The 22,179-nt window shown below is 41.2% G+C and overlaps 1 pseudogene; it reads right to left on the reverse strand.

Annotated features, from left to right (window-relative positions):
* Window positions 1–4,842, reverse strand: part of LOC103351967 (WD repeat-containing protein 46-like) — a 78,913-nt pseudogene extending 74,071 nt beyond the window's left edge.
* Window positions 4,843–22,179: the final 17,337 nt, after the last annotated feature.

Raw genomic sequence — 22,179 nt, forward strand, 5'->3', positions numbered from 1 at the left:
TCTCTCAAGCTTTTGGAGAAAAGGGACTAAGGAAGTGACTCGCTCTTGGCCACTATGTTTACAGAATAACCCTCACCACGTAAGACTACCTCCTCTGTTGACTCCTGTGCAGAGGAGGGGAACATAAACAGGTGGAAATTTTCTGGTTGGTTTTACCAATATGCTCCCAACAAGCAATCATAGGTACCTTCTAGTCTTTATTGATACTTTTACAGGATGGATAGGGGCCTTTCCGACCTGAATGGAGAAAGCACACGAGGTGTTTAAAGCCTTGTTGAAAGACATTGTCCCATGCTTTGGACTCCCACGCTCACTCCAGAGTGACAATGGACCTTCATTTATATCTAAAATAACCCAGAAGAACCCAGCAGCTTCTTAGAATAATGATGACCACACAGGAGACACGGAGGATGGCAGTGACTGAAGGAGCTCCAGCTCGTGAACGCATTAGATGGGATAGGCAGAGACTTCCAGACCAAGAACAGGCAGAATCTGCACCCCTAATAAACAGGAAGTAGCTTCAGAAGATGGTGACTCGACGCCCATCAACATCCCCTTAAGATTAAGGTCTGGAGTCTCTGAGGGGGGAATGAAGTAGGTAGGCATACAGGTTAAAATTGATTAGATTTGTGAACTGGAAGACCACAGCTTCACCACGCCCCTGTGTGACCTCATGCCCCTACCTGGCCACACCTGGGTGCCAACCAGCCAATCAGGTTAATTAACCACTCCCCTTTGGAAGTGGGTTAAAAGCTGGGCCATGGTGTGGCCCCGGCCTGCTCTTCTTCCCTGGCCTCTTGCCAGGAGGGGGCTTGCTGTAGCCCTGCACCTCCAGGGCGCATGACCTTCGGGCCATGTGCTCCAGGCTTCCTGGCCTAGATGCTCTTCCACGTGGCTGGTTCCTGGTGCTCGGTATGAACCCCATTCACCTCTCTCTCTTAAATAAAGCTCTCACTCTCCTATGCATCTTTCTCACTAAATAAAAGCTTAAAATGCACCATGCTGCCTCGTTTATCTGTGCTGATATTTAGAATTCTTCTCTAAATATTAGGCAAGAACTCTCTTGGGCTTATTAATATTGGAGATTTAATAATAAGCCTGCGGTGAAATCATATGGCACCCCAAATTCTGGAAGCACATGTGGCACCCCGGATAGCATTTCTAGGGAGCATTAAGGGGCCACATTTCAGTGTAAATTTTAGGGGGTCTTCTCCGATTTCAATATGAAATATCCTTTTTGGTATATATGGGCAGTATCTATACTTTAAGGGATTCACTGAAGCATGACTGCCTCCTCATTACTGCACTGTGTTATTTCTTCCTTTTCCCCACGTTGTTTTTACAGTCCCCAAGGCTTTTAAGAAAGTTTATGGATTCAACCAGGATTGTACCATAAAGTGGCATTTGAATAGTGGAAAAATGGACACATACTGTATTTATACATTATAGAATTAAATATATTTATATACACACATACATACACAGACATATATTTGTGTGTGTGTGTGTGTGTGTGTGTGTATGTGAAGAGAAAGGAGGTGGGAGAGAGAGACACACACACAGAGAGAGACACAGAGAGAGAAAGAGATGTTTAGCAAGTAAACCTTAGGATTTATTTTCACTTGTTAATAGTAGCTTCTTCATAGACTCATCCAGCTCTTCCTGAGCCATTAATAAGGAATTCATAAAAATGGGCCTTTAATAAAAATAATTTAGTTAAATAAAAAATTATACTTTAAATGATGGTCAAAACTGGTTAAAATGAAAACCATCTATGAATTGATCACTCTCAATTTATAGAAGCCCATCTGCTTTGGTTTTTAATCTACTCAAATTGTTTTTGGCCAGTAGCACTGCCTGAGGCAAATTTATATCAACCTGACAAAAAGCAATAGAAAGTCTTGCTTCAGAGGTTCTCATTGCTTAAAGCTACAATACTTCTTTAAAAGCTCCAAGGTGTTATAATTAAAAATGTATCAATTGCTTAACTTGTCAACCAAAGGCAGTTATTGTAAAGTATTATTTCCCCTCACACAGCTAGATTCTCGTTGCTCATGTGTGATTGCATTTATAGAAAAATATAATTAAAGTGCAAATTTAACTTCTGGGAAGGAAACCTCATCAAAGCATTCCCTAAATCTTCTGGAATCTGTCCACTTTCTGGGAAGCTTTACATGCTAAATTTCTATTTAAATTTACAGATGAACATGTACAAGTATAATTAACAAATATATTTTTTGGTAATTTAAGATGGAAAGGGGGAGACTCCCCTGAAATGTTAAATTTGATTCTAGTAATAAAATGGCAATTGAAATTGTAGTTAAAGGGATTTTTTTTCAGTTATTTCTTTCTTAGTTTATCCTCTCTTGCCCCTCCTTTTCCCTCAACAAATGCAGATTGCAATTAGCAGCATAATGTTTAAAAATAATTAAATACTGTGTCGTTCACATCACGATTATTTAGGACAGTTTCGTGCTTTTATTAATGTTTCAAATTAGCAAATTATCTCTCTTACAAAAAGTTGTGGTGCAAAATTATTCTGTCTTCCCCTGATTCCACAAAAAAGTGAATAAATAACAATAAGTTTAAAAAAACGAAAAAGTGTACTGACTTCAAAGGAAATTTCTTATAAAAAGGAATCAAATCATTTTTTCCATGAATTACAATTCAAGAATCAGTTGCCCTGTGTTGCATTTGAGCAAACAAGCTGCTTTTTGTGGACAACTTTTGCTTTGACCAAATAACAGACTCAACCTACTGCAAATAAGTGTGGTGTTAATCTCACTACATTACTTACATCTAAAAATGAGGAAAAACTGGTCAATGTTAATCAATTGCCTTGGAGGAGCAGAGAGCTCTTTGACAGAGTTGCATAATGGATGAAGCACAAAATGAGATAATTGGGAGATGTTCCATCCAAGAGAATGCTAAGTTCATAATTACAGTTAAAAAATTCTTTTATATATTAATATTATCCTTGTAAACACACAAACTCTGTATTTGACTGCATCAATATATATTTTTCAAACCAAGGAGGTGGTAGCTTTGGGATCTGCAAGGAGAGAAGGCCCACACTTCTGGGAATGGAGAGTCCCTACCTGCACTTCCGGGAATGAAAAGTCCTTGTCAAGGTCCCAATGAGGATCAGACCTGCCTCAACCTTTAACCCCCAGGCCCTGTATCTACAAAAGGAGCCCTCCCAACCTCTGATGCGTGACTTCCCCAGCTCCCCCGCTCTGTTGGGACCAGTGAATCTCGCCCGGGATCGGAACCCCAATAAAAGCTTGTGAATAGGCCGGCGCCGCGGCTCAGTAGGCTAATCTTTTACCTGGTGGTGCCGGCACACCGGGTTCTAGTCCCGGTCGGGGCACCAGATTCTGTCCCGGTTGCCCCTCTTCCAGGCCAGCTCTCTGCTGTGGCCAGGGAGTGCAGTGGAGGATGGTCCAAGTCCTTGGGCCCTGCACCCCATGGGAGACCAGGATAAGTACCTGGCTCCTGCCATCAGATCAGCGCGGTGCGCCGGCTGCAGCGCGCCGGCCACGGCTGTCATTGGAGGGTGAACCAATGGCAAAGGAAGACCTTTCTCTCTGTCTCTCTCTCTCTCTCACTGTCCACTCTGCCTGTCAAAAAAAAAAAAAAAAAAAAAGCTTGTGAATTAATTGATTTATCTGGCTGGGAAGATTTGCTAAGCGCCAGACACCTTGCAGATGGTGCCAAAACCTGGGAGCTGAGGATGTGTGCCTCCCCTTTCCAGGTTCGAGGTCCCCTCACTCCCTGAATCTGGTGCCCCAGGCTGACTATGGACCACGCTTGACCAACTGTAAGTAACTCCTCCCCTGCTCTCCCTCCCTCCTCTAGGTTGGCCCAGTCTCTGCAATCTCTGGCCAGCCTCACCGTCCGGACAGGGACCTGTTTTTCCAAGTCATGTGCACACAGGCCCTGTTCTCCGCTTAGCTTCCCAGCAGCTATGGAGACATCCTGGCTGCTGGCTTGGCCCCATTGAGGACTGACCTCATATCCATCTACTGAAGTTTGGGACAGGGGATTCCTTGCCCGATTCCAGTAGATCCTGGGCTGATGGGGAGACCATGGGATCTGGCTAATCCCGAGGGTGGGACTCAAAATTCCCCTGGCCTGCCTTGTCAAGAACTTGAAGCAACTGGGACTGGCCCAAGACCTTCGGCATAAACGCCTAATCTACTCCACCCAGGTATGGCCTAATTATGTACTTGAAAACGGATCTAAGTGGCCCCCTGAGGGAACCTTTGTTCCTAATGTCCTCACTGACCTTGACAGTTTCTGCCGCAGGGAGATAAAATGGTCAGAGGTCCCATATGTCCAGGCTTTCTGGGACCTCCACTCCTGCCCTATGCTTCTCTCCTCCTGTTCCATGGCCCAGGTCTTGCGGGCCAGGACCAGGGCCCAACCTACTAAGGACGCCTCTTTGTCACTGCCAAACTCTCCACCCTCCACCTTTTTTGGACCTCCTGAGATCCTGGGGACCCCATAGCTAGCCAGGAACCTCCTGCCCCCATATGTGTACTCTTCCAACTGCCGTCATTTTCTGTTCTGCCCCCTGTGGGTCCCACCCTCTGCAACCCCACCACCATGTTCCATCCTTCCCCCTGCCATCCCACCCTCTGCTGCCCCACTGCCATGTTCTGTGCCTCCCTCTGCCACCCTGCCATCTCCCATCCTGCAGCCATCCTCTCCATCATTTATCCAGCCACCCCCTGAAACCAGTCCTTCATCTAACCCTACTTTCACCATAACCTGCGATGAACCCCTTTTCCCATTACCTATGACCAGCATCCAGGTGATATTGCTGTCGCCTGTAAGCATGCACACGCGGTCACATGACCTGCAGCTGGCAGAGGGAAGAGGGGTCTAGTGCAACCAGCTCCCTGGGGCATGCTTCAAGTGCGGACGAGAGGGACATTGGGCTCGAGCATGTCCCAACCCTCGTACACCCACCCGGCCATACCCCACATGTGGCCAACTGGGCCACTGGAAGAGGGACTGCTCAGGGGAGGCCCTACTTCTGTGCCTCTACGTAGAAGCCTGACTCCCCAAGAGGACTCCACACTAGAACTGCTGGGAATGGCCAAAGACTGATGGAGCCCAGACTCAGGGACCCCTATCACCCTCACCAAGCCCAGGGTAATGCTCCAGGTAGCGGGTAAGTCCACAGAATTCCTGGTGGATATGAGGGCTACCTATTATGTCCTGCTGGCCTATGCGGGCCCATTCCTGCCCTCTTCAATTTATGTAATGGGGATTGATGGGACTCCCTCCCACCCTAGGCAAACGCCAGACTTGCCTTGTCAATTGGAAGACCACCCGTTCTCCCACTCCTTCCTGGTAATCCCTTCCTGCCTGGTTGCCCTACCGGGATGGGACATCCTATTCCAACTGGGCTCCAGTCTCCAGATTCTACCATGACAACCTTCAGCTTTTCTCCTACTCCCTCTGATCACTTCTCTAACCTCTCCCACCCCTTCCCCTGATTCATCAAATCCCCAATGGCCAGTCTGTCCCATGAAGGTAAACCCTCGGTTATGGGATTTGTCAACACCAGTGGTGGTGACTCACCACCAGCCAGCCCTTTTTAAACTCTGGGAGGGCACTCCATACCCTAACTGACCCCAATTCTCCATCTCTGAAACTCACAGATGCAGTCTTACACCCATCATTGATAGGCTCCTTCAATGAAATCTCTTAATACCCACTAACTCCTCTTGTAACATGCCCATACTCCCAGTATGAAAACCATGGGGTGAGTATAGACTAGTCCAAGACCTCCGTCTGGTCAATGCCACAGTTATCCCTATCCACCCAGTGGTGCCTAATCCCTATACACTGCTATCACGTGTTCCCCCCAAAACCTCCCACTTCATGGTACTAGATGAGAGAACATTACCACAATTCCGATGTTCCTTCACTGGATAACCAGCAATCCAGGTAACTGTCCACCATGGTGGAGTTTGCAGACATGGCTACTTTGGCAAATCCCCTGGACCAAAGGTCTGTATGACACTGACAACTCACTGGGGTTATAGTGATGGGGGAGGGCACCAGGACTTTAATTGACGATAAGAGGTTGCTAGGGTTAAGGAGATGCTCAAGGACTTGAGAGAAAATTTGTCACAAATAACCACTCAGTGGCCACCCTTGCCACCTCTCCCACAGAGACCCAACCCACCTCGCCTCTCATGCCCTGACTGGCTTTCATATATCTCTTCTGTCGACCAGCTCCTCAAGTCTTCTGATAGCTCTCTGGTTGATGGTTGCTGAATTTGTTCCACCCTGTTGCCTTCCTTTACAACTATCGAAGTCCTGACAAATTCTACTCCTGGACCCACCGATGAGACTTTTCCCTTACTTACTAATCTCCCTCACCCAAAAAACCTACACCAGTGCTTCAGTCTAACCTCGTCATTATCTCCTGACCCACTCTCCCCAAACCCTTTTTTCAACTCCACTCTCTGTAATTCCATGACCCCTATAAAAGCCGGGAGATTGCTTAACTGGAGGTCACTTCCTCCAGTGCCGGGAGCTCCCTATTCCGCAACATCAACACTGAAGATTCATTTCTATTTCAAAGCTTAAATGTTCCTTAAATCTTATATTTTCAGGGTGCTCTTTATTTTTTATTTTTGAAGGTTTTTATTTAATGAATACAAATTTTCATATGTACAGTTTTTAGGGATACAGTGTTTCTTCCCCCCCATCCCCGCCCTCCCACTCACTCCCACTCCAATCCTACCTCCCACTCCCTCTCCCATTCCATTTTCCATTAAGATTCATTTTTAAGTGACTTTACATACAGAAGACCAACTCTATACTAAGTAGAAATTTCAACAGTTTGCACCCACACAGAAACACAAAGTATAAAGTACTGTTTGAAGACAAGTTTTACCGTTAATTCTCATAGTACAATTTATTAAGGACAGAGGTCCAACACGGGGAGCAAATGCACAGTGACTCCTGTTGTTGATTTAACAACTGACACTCTTATTTATGATGTCAGTGATCACCCAAGGCTCTTGACATGAGATGCCAAAGCTATGAAAGTCTTTTGAGTCCACAAACTCCATTGGGTTTTAGACAGGGCCATGTGCAAAGTGGAAGTTCTCTCCTCCCATCAGAGAAAAGTACATCCTTCTTTGATGGACCCTTCTTTCCACTGGGGTCTCACTCACAGAGACAAGATGCTCTTTAAATCTTATTATTTTTAGGATAAGTATATAGTTGTTTTAACACTAAGCAGAGTTTCAAGATGCTTATTCTATTATTAGAAACAGCATCTACTCAAATCAATTTATTTTTTGGCAAATAAATTGATAAGATCCAGAGGTGCTGTGAATTCTGCAAGTTCACACAATTAAGAGTATATTTAGAAATACAGTCTGCTTTGTGTGTCTCAGTTAAATTTCTTTCCAGAAGACTATCTAAGTCACTCCTCACCCCATTGAATTCTATAAGTTAGAAAAATTATATTGGTTAATATTTAATATTGAAACTAGCACCCAAGGAGCAGGCAGTGCAATTCCATGGGTTAAGCCTCTTCCTGCAGCATCAATATCACATATGGGTGCCCAGTCCAGTCCCAGCTGTTCCACTTCTGATTCACCTCCTTCCCAATGCACCTGGAAAAGCAGCAGAGGGTGGCCCAAGTACTTGGGACACTGGCACCAATGTGGGAGACCTGGAAGAAGCTCCTCGCTCCAGCCTGGCCCAGCCCATCCTTCTGACCATTTTGGGAGTGAACCAGTGAATGGAAGATCTCGCTCTCTCATTCTCTTCTTCTTTCTCTTTTTCTCTTCTTTTTCTTCTTTTTCTCCCACACTGTAACTCTGCTTTCCAATAAATAACAAATTTTTTTTAAAAAAGGAAATCAGTACCCAAATGAAATTATTCTTTCATCTTATTTTTAATTGTATGAATTCAGGATATTTTTCATTATTTTATAAGAAATTATGTTATGTTTTATAAGTTTGTGTCCTCTCAGATTAATGCACTCAGTGTCAAAGCCTTAGATTTATTTAGTGTATCTGTGATTATTAGAACACGTCAATATGAGATACTTCTTGATAATTTAATGGATAGTAACTTTGTATACTTATGACCTATAAGCTTAACACTCAAGACTTTTACTTATTTAAGATGAAATACTCACATGTAAAAGAAGATCCACCTTCGGAATGGGTAGAGTACTTCTAAGTTTCCTAGAGCAGTCACATTGTGTTATAAGATTTAACATAATAAAAAGAACAAAAAGTAACTGATGCTTTATGTCTGTTCATAGGATACAGACATCAGGTCTTCAGATGTTTAACATGAGATATGGTGTCCAGATAATATTGAAAATTTTCCCAGTCTTCTGCTGTTGCTTTCCTGTTATTTAGGTTTTTCATGACCAGTATAGTTTGGGAACCATAGCACTGCCTCTCATTACTGTCCATTTCTGAATTGACTTGTCAGATTAATCTGCCTAAAACTCAGTGCTCCAGATATTACATTTATTGGCTCCTCAACACCTAAATTCAAATACCTCCACATTCTGCCCCCACCTTGTTTTTTTTCTGCTCAAGGGTCGTAAAGTCCGATGTATTAACAGCACTGTCCAGGGGAGGGTGCCCTTATCCACAAACACAGAGTATTGCTTCCTGGTCATTCTTCATGTGATAATGAGGACCTCAGGATATCTCAAGTACCTAATAGGAACCATTAAGAATATTCAGAGGATATCTCTTGTTCTTAATATTTCTATGACAGATACAGGACACTGAGTGACAGCAATGTGAATCTTTAAGTTGACCCTCTCCCCCACCACAGTGCTCATCTTAGACTTCATTGATCCATCCTCTCTCTTCTTTCTTAAATATACTATTCTCTATGTAAAATATGTCCCTTTTTGTAGCCCCCTCAACATTTCTGAGTATATGACTTCAACTCTGTGTACCTTAGTTTCCCCATCCAAAAAATGGAGATATGGATAACAAAACCTACACTTTTTTTGATGAGAATAGACACATACCTGATGCATGGTAAGTTTTTGATAAATGTCCAGTCATCATTACTATTATTATTTTTGTTATTTCTCCTTCAATACCTAATGAAACATGATATAGAATGGAGGGACTTAAATTTTATTTTTATTTTACACATATTTTAGTTCATGTTTCTATTTTCAATTTTAAAATTCTTATGTTAAATTCATAATACAAGTAAGTAGCTAAGAAAATAGTTAGAATGACACTGATAAGCATTTCATATGACTATTTTCTCATGTAATCCATAGCCTGTAAAGCGGAGGTGGGAGTGGACTTGGTGTCTTGTTCAAATAAGTAAAATGAACTTTAAAGAAAGAGGGGGAAGGGCATGGGAGGGAAATTAAAGCGGGAGGAAGAGAACACTTTCATAACATAGCATCAAAGAGGCATCTCATTCAAAAAGTCTCATCCATGTAGAATTGATGAGGGCAAAATTTTTTTCTTCCTAATATTTTATGTAGAACCAAGGTGCATTAACTGTTAGAATAGTGCCTTACCTGTTCAATATCTCCAATGAGTGCCTTTTCTGTATGAGACATTATATAAAACAACATTTCAAAACAGCTCATGCAATGAATATATATGTATGTTGGAATGGGGTTTTCATTGGAAGAAATTGATACTAAAGAACATAAAATAAAGGGTGTTCATATTATCAGATGCTCTACTCTGCTAAGTTATACTCCTATTTAAGCAATTCTTTGTTGAAATCCTTGATATTTATTGCTATACTTATATGCACATATTATACAAATATCTTGATTCTGCAGTTAAATTACAAGTGTTTGAGGGCGGACAATGTGCTTGTTATAAATATTCTGGATTTTTAAATTACCTCTATCTTTCAAGAATTTAAAAAATGTCCAGGAACTTGCTGAAAATAAGAGTTTTGCATTTTCTTGCACATATATTCAAATGCATCTCCACATAAAGGTCAGAACAGATTGTTTTCTCCTGAAATTCTTTTCCTGAATTTCTTGAGTTTAGTTTCCTCAGGTGACTATTATACACATTCTGGAAGTTTTTTTTTTTTTTTTCTCTTACCAGGATTCTCAACAATCACCTCTCCAGCCACATGTGAATCCATCTTTTCCATTGCTTACTCCTCCTTCTTTCTCAACTCTTTCTGAGAGAGAATGCGCTATAAAGAGCTTACACTCCCTTTATTTTTTCTCATTACATGTGTTACACGGATATTTGTGTTTTGTTTTGTGTTTAATGAGGATGTTTGAAAGACCAACTCGGTTTTATGTCCTCTTTTATAGATTACAAATTTGTAATTAGAATATTTGAATTTCCTACAAAAGGAAACCTCAAAAAACCATGATTTGTGTTACCTCACTTAGCTGGCATCAACAAAAGTGGTGGGTTGGGAAGTTGGGAGCAAAGGTTTTGCTCCTGTGAGCAATTTCAGAGCTGGAGAAAAAGCAGAACTCAGGTCTGCACTGCCAGGCCACTACTAAAAAATGTGATGTGCTTTACTTAGGGAAAAAATATATATATCCTGTCTTTTCAGGAAAAGAACTTGTTTTTCACCTAGTTTTAATTTAATAACTTCTTGTCACAGCTACTAATTTTAAATGACAAATTTTGCCCTTCAGTTTTCACATGGAATAAAGTGATCTGGCACCGAGTATATCTGTATCTCAACAAAATTTTAGTGATAAATATTTGATATTTCTGATAGTGTATTTAATGAGTTACTGGACGTTTCAAACATACTGCACGATTTTTTTTTTATTTGTGTTTGGTTTTATTACCAACTGAAAACTCCAAACACCTCTCCCTTTCTTCATTTTCTCTCTTGTCCTTTCCCCTCACTCTGGCAGCCTTTTAGTGAAGGTGCACATCTGCTGCCATAAACACACAAATTAGCACATCAATGTTTCTGATGAAAAAAAGTCAGTGCAATAAGAGAATGTTTTGAAAGCAAGCCAGTTTGTCAGTAAATTATAAGCTTCATTACCATAAAACTCTAACAAATAGAACCCACATCTCATTAACTGAAAGCACAATATGACTGCAGCAATATTCATCTCCCTGAAGAGTGCTTATCCATAGGAAAAAAAAGATAAAAGTTTTGCTTAGAGCTGCCACTAATGACAGCAATAACTTTATTTATTAAAGAATGTCTAAGCATTTTGTAAAATGTACATTTTACCCCCTCCTCTGCTTCTTTTTCTGGTTAAGCACAGTGGCAGATTATACAGTACAGGAGTTACATGGTGGCTAACTTTAGTCCACTTTAACATCATTGTAATTGTTCTTTAACACTATTCAACTAAGGATAGAAAAGATGTTTTCCAGGCAATGCTTCTACACTGTATGGCTAGTAAAACTCTTCCATGTGGTACTTAAAACCAAAATTCTATATGCCATTTAGTTCTTTGGAGAGTTCATTTCTGTAACAGGAACAGGAAAGGAATTAACTTCTGCATCTTTGGAGAGATAGAAACCTATCTTCAAACTTATGGTATTCAATAGGTGTTGCAAGTACTTAGGGAGCATCAAGACAACTTCTATTTAGCTTGTAATCATTTGGTAACAGAGCTACTTGATAAATATGCTGTGGCTTAATTAGTCCTGTACACTTAAGAATATTTTCAAAATATTATTATTGTCAAAATTTCAAGATGAAGTTTTTGCAGCAGCTGATGCACAGTTCAAATTGCCAAAGATTATCAATTTCAACCAAAAAGATCTAATTCCAAATTAACCATGTCATTATGATGACAGAAGGAACACAGAATAACAAGGAGTAAAGAAGTTGCTAGTGTAAGAAAGAATAGTAGTTCAGTCAACTATTAATTATAAACCAAGTTTGTGAAAAGAACATGACCAAAGTTTAACTGGTGTAATGTCTTGGATTTGCTTTAAAATATCTTAGAAAAAATGTGGGAGGGGTGGTAGATAGGAGTGAAAAAAATGTTGATGGTTGTTGAGGCTGAGAAATGCGTACATGAGAATTCTGTATATTATTCTCTATGTCGATGTTTAAAATTTTTCATAATTTAAAGTTTTATACAGGGCAAACTATTTTAAAATACACTGAGTAAGGAGATCTAACCTCTGTTTATTTTGTTTTTTATTCTGCAGTGAAAACTGAAAAGGCTACTGAAAAGACACTTTTGCAGAAGGAAAAGTGCAGTAGTTATCACAGCAGAGTTGAATCTTGAATGTATTACCTATTAGCTCTGTGGACTCATGAAAATTTCTGAAATTAATTTTTATAAAATGGATATAATTATTCAGACATCACTGAGTTGTTATGATGATTCAATTGAATAGGATTTATCAAAGTGGAGCTAACATGTAAGTGCTACATAAATGCTGCTTTCCTTTCTTGGAAGTAAAGAAGTAGTCAAAAAATTTTAATCAGGAAAAAATAAGACAAGTTTAACTTGAATTTTTGATCAATGAATAATTTTTATAAGTATTTCATTTATGTATAGAGCATGAGAAGTCTGAATTTATCTGAAAACCAAATGTAATTGGCTGCCTTATATTGCATCTGGCAGCCCTATCTGAAGGGAATACTTGGGTAAGCAAAACAGACTCACAAAGCTTTGCCATAACAAGCATAATGCAATTCCAGCTAAGAATATTAGCCACAGTCTTAGGGTTAGCACTTAATTGACGATTTGGTATTGAAAGAACAGGAAGCCACTAATGAAGGAGATTTAAGTAGAGATAAAAAACCCAGAACCATGCTCAATTCGAAATCTCTAAGGGCTATATATTGCTTGAGGTTATATATGAATAAAGGGTAGGAACAAAAGAAAGGAACATTTAGAAACCCGAGCTCCCAAAGAGATTACCACACAAGAAGTGTTTGACTTCAGAGAAGAGACTCAACGTGTTAAATTATATTCATTCTGTCTTTATCTCCACCTCGTCTCTCTTCCTTTTAGTGTTTGATACCCCACTGTTTCTGTAATATGCTACTTGATTTTCCATAACCGCTCTACTAGGAATATGAGTATGTCTATTAATATTTGTGACACTGAATTGGAGGTTTAACAATTAATTTTAAAATTAAAAGAGAAAGCACAGTGCTAGAACTAGAAAACAGTTGTGACTGAAATCCTCAGGAAGGCAATATCCCCAAATGACTTGGATTTAAGATTTTGTCTACCAAATAAAAGATCATCAATCTCAAGTGAATCTACTACAAATATTTCTACACTGTGTGTGGTGTAGCCAATTCTCATGGGAGCATTGTTAAACAAGGCAACTCTATCTTATAGCAAATCAAATTCATACATGTATTAATTTTCAGTTGTGATTTTATAAAAGCAAACATTCCTGCAGCTTTCTTACAACAAGAAATTCACTTGAAGTTCTATACACATTCATGAGTGAATATGGGTATAAAGTACCCACAGTCATAAGCTGATATACAAATTTAAAATGTCCATTCTTTCATTGAATCTCCATTAACAAGTACTACTGTATGGAGTTCTAGTTTTTCAGAATCAAGACATGGATTTGCTATTGATCTTTCTATGTTTCATATATTCCCATAATTTTCCAAGATGCTTATTTTGCTCCACTAAATATATGTGTCTTGAAGTAGCATGTATTTTTTTCCATTTATAGCACTCTAGAAGCACCAGTAGAATGTTGCAGCAGTAAAATCACAAACAACTACCAAGAACTGACTTAGAAATATCAAGCTGTGTTATATTCTTTCCCTTAGTAGTCAGGTAATATCCAGAACAAAGTAGCCAATTCTTTGAACCAGACCAAGGTTAGTGAGAAACAACGAAGTGTGTAGGGTGCAAATTTAATGACACTGTTACTCTCAGCTTGGATTTGGCACTTTTCTGACCCTCAGAGTAAGTACCTCCTTCTGTATGCACCCAAGATGCCTCATTTGCCTCAACCTATCCATGTCCTGTCTAAAACTGGCAGCATCTTCATCCTGGCACTGTGTGTTTAAAACCACACCTTTGAACAGAAAGACTTTTAAACATTTTAAGGACACTTCATCAAAGCAAGTTTGTTACATAGAGTGCAGTATTTCTCCAGAAGATATCACAATCATTGCTTAACATATGCTCACCTTCGCCATCTGCTTGCAACTTCTTGAGGTAGGACTATTTCCTGATTGCCACCTGCTTGTGCAGCTCATGCTTTAAGCCTTGTCATGCTCTACCAATCTGTGCTGCTCCTCTGGGACCAACAAGAAGACAGAAGAGATTTTTGTATTCTGGAGACCTTAGATTTGGATATATTTTGGACATTTCTTTTCTTTTCTTTTTTTTTAAAGGAGAAACTTTTTTTTAAAAGATTTATTTGTTTATTTGAAAGTCAAAGTTACACAGAGAGAGGAGAGGCAGAGAGGGAGAGAGAGAGACAGAGAGACAGAGAGAGACAGAGGTCTTCCATCCACTGGTTCACTCCCCAATTTACCACAATGGCCGGAGCTATGCCAATCCGAAGCCAGAAGTCAGAAGCTTCCTCTGGGTCTCCCACACAGGTGTGCAGGGACTTTTACTGTTTTCCCAGTCCACAACAGAGAGCTGGAAAGGAAGTGGAGCAGCCGGGACTCGAACTGACGAGTATATGGGATGGTGGCACTGCAGGTGGCAGCTTTACCCACTACACCACAGTGCCAGCCCCATTTGACATTTATTTTCTTTTCTTTTAATGGCCAATGTTTTATACTTGAAACTACAGTATTTAAAATTATTCATATTTATAGCATTTAAAATAATCACTTTTAATGCAATACTAAATAGAATGATAACAAACCCTCAGTATTACTTCATAAAATCACTTACCCACAAGTGTTTAGGAAAATGTTGGATTTGGTGTTGTAGAAACAGGTTACAACAGACTTCTGTCATAACATTTTCTTTATGCTTGGACAAGTGATCAGGAGTATAACACAGAATTAACTGCTGCAATTGAGGAACAAAGTTGTGATCTTGCTATCATTCTCATCATGGAAAAACAATGCAAGCCATCATGATGGCATTATGTTTTCTTTGTGTAGCATAAAATAATAATTTTCCGGAAGCCAAAAGAAACAGGCATCCTTCTTGTGTAGGGAGAGCAGGTAAAGTATTATTTTCAATACATTATATAAGGGTAAATAATATTAATGTAACTTCTCTCTATTAACATTAACCTTGATCTCCAGGCTACAGTAGCTTTTTCCAGGTTTCCCCACTACAGAAGTAATATTTTCTCTCACCTCCCACATGGTACTCTTTACAAGGATGTTATTGTACACCAACACATGATTTAGGAGTGGAGAGTCATGTTTCTCTTCCCTGTGGGTGGAGCAGCTATGTAAATTATTTGGTTTCTTATGCCAGGAATATTTATCTTCAGTCCTCCCTTTGTTTATCCAATATTTTATTTGTATCAGCATGAATTTGTGGATACTTAATTTGCAATTTGGGTTATAATTGAATACTACTTTAATTATAATTTGTTGTTCAAATTGTTCCAACTTTAGCCACGGGGAAGGCTTTCAGCTGAGACTGTGTTCTTTTGGCTTAATCGCATCATTGTAAATTCTTCATTTTCTTTCTGGAACTTCCTTTCTTTCTGGCAGGTGCTACAGCCTACTCCACTACGTTTCCTACTCCAGCTATATCTCTAAGGAAGTCTGATTTCCTTACTGGAGAATGATACTATAAAACACAATCTGGAGACTATATGTGTTTATTACTACTGGGGTGTTGGTGCTTCAGGAACCCTCAGCCAACAACATGGTCAGATGTGTATGTAATAATCTCTATATATGGAAATGTCTAGAATATTTACAGATGCACCTATCCCTCATACTGATGTTACCTATTATAATCCATTGCTGCCTGCCTTATTTTATAGTTCATCTTCACTTTAGTTTTACAGACTGCACTAATTTTCTGTCACTTGGATCTGCAACATATCCCCTCATCTCCATCAGGGAAATTATTTCATATATTTATAATACTCAATAGCTAAATGATTTTGTAACATTCTGCATTCATACTGGGATACACATGACCTCACAAATGATGTTTCTAAATTAACATACATTAAAGATGAACACCTTTAGCTCTAATGTTCAAGTGGGTTTTACAAAGCAATTGTAGCATGTATCTAAAATTATTGGGTCACATCGAGTAGTTTTCTCTGTACTAAACAATTGCCTGTGCTTCACTTATTCAACTCTGTCTACCGTCTTGCAATCCTTTGGTAACCATTGATTTATTTACTGACCATAAAATTTTTCTTTTTATGGAACACAATCTATCTGTAATCCTACAACATGTAGCTTTTCATACTGATTTCGTTAATTTATAAATAAAAAATTTAGTGTTCATTCATATCTTTCTATGATATAACAACCATTTTCTTTTTATCACTGAGTAATATTTGAAGCTATTGGTATGCTACAGTTTGTCAATTCATGTATGAAACAGCTTGACTGTGTCTAGTTTGGTTATCAATAGAATAGAATTAGTATTCATTTGCATATTTTTGTAGGTATAACTTTTCAAGACATTTGGGTAAATGACTAGGAATGTGGTTTATGGATCATACACTGAAGCTATGTTCAGCTTTGTAGGAAACTTTAAATTGACTACCAAAGTAGTATTCTCACCAACAATGAATGAGAGTTTCTATTGTCTCACATCCTTGCCAGCTTTTGAGACTCTTAATATTTTTGTGTGTTTATTTGTTTTAGCCATTGTAATTGGTGTGTAGTGGTATTAAATTGTTGTTACAAGCCCAAAGTATCTAGGGATATTGCACATCTCTTCTTATTCTTTCTGCATCAATGAATCTTTTTTGTTGAGTTATTTGTCATATCTTTTGTCTGTTTTCAAATCAGATTGTTTGATTTTTTTCAGTTGTAAAGGTTCATTGTAAAGAAGTTAAAATAAATTATTATTTTGACATATTGACTATTAAATTTAAAAGTGCTGGAAGAACAGTGGGTTGCAAACAGATGACTCTTTATGCTGTTTCCTAAAAGCAGAAGATGTAATCATCACTTATAGAAAAGAATTCCTAAAGGAAGAGAAGACAGAGAATTCTGTACACACCCTATTATAGTAACTGAGCTTGTAAATGTCTCATTGTAAATTGCTGCATCTTCACACTTAAAACTCTTTGCCCATTTCACTATATTGACTGTTTCTTCAGGTCTTCACGCCTTCATAAAGGCTGTTCTGCCACATGAAACTTGTATTAAATACTTTTATATGCATTTTCCCTGTTAATCTTTGCTATGTCAGCTTAATTCCAGAAAACACTTGGTACCTTAAAAGAACAGAAGTAAATATTCACTGCCTGTTCAGTTTCAGGCAAAACAAAGATGAAATCTGAAAAGTCCGAGAAACCTCTCTCACTTGTGAGCCTAAGGATGGGATCCCGGGAGACTTGACAAAAGCCAAAGGAAGATAACATTCTGCTAAGATCACCTGTTTCAGATCTCTGTCCATAGTGTATAGTTAAAATAGAAGGTAGAAAATTTTCCCTGAAACTTCTTTTGTAAATTCAGATTGACAGGAGAAAAAACATTTGCTAGAGTTACTTCTTTGCATCTGTCTCTTGCCAATTTGATTTTGGGTACTCATTGGTTGTTGACCCACAGCTTTCCAGGAATAGTTTCTGTTTTTCCTGATTCTATTTTAGTGAGGTTTTTCATAACGAGGAAAGTCATAAGATTTTTCTTTTGCCTTGTTTTATCTCTTGAGAGCTTGGATTTATAACCAGTGAAGAACTGTGTCTGGTCTCTACCATGGAGGAGGCACAAATTGTCAGATTTGTAACAGGTGGCTAGTCATTTGGCAAGGAACCAGAGTGTCTCTGTTACATCATGCCAGCTTTCAGGAGAATTTGGTTAATTGTCTTAACCTTCATTGTCATGTTAACAATAAAAGTCTTTGATTTGCTAGGTTGTCTTTGAGACACACTTTAAACCCTCAGGGGGACTGCATCATTTACACTTTTGATGGGACACAGTTCTTGCATCTGCGATTAACTCCCAAAAAGCTTATTAGTTTTAAGCCACAAAAAGGCTTATCAGATTTTGGACAAAACTGAAGTGCATATACCTTTGAAGATCTGGACTTTACAAAAGAAAATAGGGGTGAGCATTGTGGTACAGCAGGTCAAGCTAGCACTTGGGATGCCCACATCCCAACATCCTATATTGGAGTGCTGTTTTCCAATTCATCCCTCTGCCAGTGGGCCTGGGAAACTGCAGATGATGGCCAAAGTACTTGGATCCTTGCCACCCATCTGGGAGATCAGGATGGATTTTGAGGCTCACAGCTTTGGCCTGGCCCAGCCTTGGTTGTTTCTGACATTGGGGTGTGAACCAGTGAATGGAAAATCTCTTTGTCTCTTTCTCCCCCTCTCTCCACATCAATTGTCGCTCCCCCTCTTCGTGGAGGAACGACACTGAACCCTGCGCTGTTCTTTTCGTCTGCTCGGCCCTCCCCGGGTTTGCTGCTGGTTCTTCCCGGGTTGGCTACTATCCCTTCCACCTCCGTGGAAGGGCAGTTCCCCCTGGCCACATTCCCCACTTCCGCAGGGGAGCGGCACACCGCCGGCCGGCTCTCTCGGGGGCTGCACGGGTTCCCTTAGATGTTCCCCATAGATGTTCCTGGTGCATGCCGTCTCTCTCCTCCTTTATAGTCCTCCTCCGCCAATCCCAACTCGGCTGCCCACACGCCGAGTACGCTGCTCTCCAATCAGGAGCAGGTCCTACAGTTTATTGGTTGAACTGGAGGCAGCTGTGCAGAAGCTGTTTACTTCTCTCCCAGCGCCATATTGTGGGAGAGCAGATGCATAGAATAAGTCTTAATTCCAGTAACTTAGTCTAGTCCGGATTGCTCCCCACAGATCCCCCTTTCTTTTTATTTTTTGGCGTTGATACGCGCCTGTCTTCGGTGTCCCGCGGCACACACTCTGCTCTACTTGCTAGAGTTGCCACAGGCTCTTACAAGTCCTATCAATCAGGAAAACCGAATCCGGGTCCTCTCTTCGCCATGTTGTGAGGAGGTTTTTAGGCGCTGATGCGTGCCTGTGTTCGGTGCCCTGCAGCGCATGCTCTGCTCTGCCTGCAGGGGACTTACAAGACCTATCAGGCAAACCGAATCCAAGCCTTCTCATTGCCTTATTGTGGGGGAGACTTATTAGTGTTGGTTCGTGCCTATCTTCGGTGACCTGCAGCTCATACTCTGGTCGAGCTGCTTGCTGGCGCTTACCGCCTTAAATCAGGCAGACCGAATCCAAGCTTAATATTGTTGTATTGTGGGGAAGCCTTACTGATGTTAATTCGTGCCTGTCTTCGGTGACCTGCGGCGCATAAGCTGCTAGCTGCCCGCAGGTGCTCATCGCCTCACTTGATTAGGCAGACCGAATCCAAGCTCTCACATTGCAGTGTTGTAGGGAGGCCTTTTTATTTCTCTATTTCTCTATCTCCGGGCATTCCTATTTCTCCCATTCCACTTCTATCTTCCAGCATTCCTATTTTTCTCACTTTACTTCTAAACTTCTGTTTCTCTTATCCCTGCGGCTTTCCGGCACCTCGCCCCGCCGGCGGGTTCCCGGCTCTGCGCCGCTTCAGCCCGCGCGCCTCTCTCATCTGCGCAGCTTCCCGGCTTTGCGCGGCTCGGCTTCGCGCGCTCCGCGGTCTCCACGCTTAACCCTTTCGCGTCTGAACCACGGCCTACGCCAGCCCCGTTCCCTATCTACTTGTGCCCCGCACGCTCTCTCTGCACGCGGCGGCTTCCGCGAATGTTTCCGCCACCACCGGCATTCAGTCCAAGTTCCCCGGACTAACCTGGCGAATCCTGGCGGCCCACGTCTCTGCCTCTGGTTCCAGATCTTCGCCTCTTGCTCCCCGGGGTGACTTGAAGAATTCCAAGATGGCTTGGCCTGCACTCGCGGCTTCATCCTCCCTAACATTTTTCTCTACCCGGTGTGTTTTCTTAAGTTTTCTTCCAACAATATTCCTCTCATTTCTCCTGGCTTCTCCCCACAGTCCGTATCCGAGTCCAAGCCTCCTCCAGATTTCACTTTCGCTTTCAGTCTCCTAGCTTCCTCGCCATAGTCCGCATCCGAGTCTATGAAAGCTTTCACTTTCGCTTTCAATCCTAACTTCTTTCCCACAGTCCATATCCGAGTCTATGCCTAGGCTTTCAATAGCTTCTTCCGGCACCTAGGCTCTTTGCTAGTCTCTCTCTCCGGTATTTTCCTGCTTCTTCCCTCCTAAGTTTCCTATCCGTCCTAGGTTTCCTATCCGAGTCACTTCTTCCCTCCTAAGTTTCCTATCCGAATCAGGTTTCCTATCCGAGTTAGGTTTCCTATCCGAGTCACGGCACCATTATGTCGCTCCCCCTCTTCGTGGAGGAACGACACAAGACCCTGCCTAGGCTTCATATCCGAGTCACGGCACCATTATGTCGCTCCCCCTCTTCGTGGAGGAACGACACTAAGCCCTGCCTAGGCTTCATATCCGAGTCACGGCACCATTATGTCGCTCCCCCTCTTCGTGGAGGAACGACACAGGACCCTGCCTAGGCTTCATATCCGAGTCACGGCACCATTATGTCGCTCCCCCTCTTCGTGGAGGAACGACACTGAACCCTGCGCTGTTCTTTTCGTCTGCTCGGCCCTCCCCGGGTTTGCTGCTGGTTCTTCCCGGGTTGGCTACTATCCCTTCCACCTCCGTGGAAGGGCAGTTCCCCCTGGCCACATTCCCCACTTCCGCAGGGGAGCGGCACACCGCCGGCCGGCTCTCTCGGGGGCTGCACGGGTTCCCTTAGATGTTCCCCATAGATGTTCCTGGTGCATGCCGTCTCTCTCCTCCTTTATAGTCCTCCTCCGCCAATCCCAACTCGGCTGCCCACACGCCGAGTACGCTGCTCTCCAATCAGGAGCAGGTCCTACAGTTTATTGGTTGAACTGGAGGCAGCTGTGCAGAAGCTGTTTACTTCTCTCCCAGCGCCATATTGTGGGAGAGCAGATGCATAGAATAAGTCTTAATTCCAGTAACTTAGTCTAGTCCGGATTGCTCCCCACAATCAATAATAAATCTTTGTTAAAATATAGAAAATAAATGCTTGTATAAACTAAGTAATCTCTCAAAAAATGAAAAGTGACCCAAATTTTTCACTTTTTTGAGATAACATATTTTTAATTTACATTATAGTCAAAGGCTTAATGCTCCACTAAATAAAAAGTTCAAGGTAAAATGACCATAGTTCAGCAGGAATACAGGCAAGGACTATAAACAATCATCAAGTGAAAAATGTTTATTTCACTCCTATACAGTAAATTTTAAAATAATCACAGATCATTAGAATTATAGTGGTTTATCTTTCTTAACAACTTATTTGACACAGACTTTAAACTATGTTTGACAAAACTATATTTGCAGGAAAACTGATAAGTATCATCTGCTGCCTCCTAGAGTCTGCATTAGCAGGAATCTGGAATTAGGGGCAGAATCAAGGTTCAAACCCACACACTCTAACACTGGATGGGGGCATCTTAACCACTACACTGACTACCGACTCCTCTGTTTCTTACCTTTTTTATGCCTATGATCCACAAACACATGCAGAGACCCAGGCTGACAGGGTCTGCCATTTTAGTTACTTATTTATATATTTTCTTTTTATTTGAAAGACAGAGAGACAGAGATAGAGATCTTCTATCCATTGGTTTGTTTCCCAAATGACCATAATGCCTTTGATGGGCCAGGCTGAAACCAGGGCAGGGAACTCATTCTGGGTCTCCCACATTGGTGTCAAGCACGGAAGTATTTGACTCACCATCTGCTTCCTCCTAGGATGTGCATTAGCAAGAAGCTGGATTGGAAATGGAGTAACTTGGATGTGAACCAGTCACTGAGATATGGGATGTGGGTGTTCCAAGTGGTAACTTAAGTGCTGTACCAAATAGCAGCCCCTCTCTCTTTGTAAATTTATACTGCCTCTGGCATTCCACTGCGATACCACATAGCTGAGTAATACAGAGAGGGTGTGGCCCTGAGGAGTAAGGACAGAACCACAGTGGGGAACAACATAACAGGTGCATTGTATCTACCAACCTTCCAATTTACAAGCAAAACAAATTAAACTCTGCTTTTTGAACTCTG

The sequence above is a fragment of the Oryctolagus cuniculus genome, chromosome X (assembly GCF_051225735.1).
Source record: "Oryctolagus cuniculus isolate XC-2025 breed Fujian yellow rabbit chromosome X, ASM5122573v1, whole genome shotgun sequence".
Lineage (NCBI taxonomy): Eukaryota > Metazoa > Chordata > Mammalia > Lagomorpha > Leporidae > Oryctolagus > Oryctolagus cuniculus.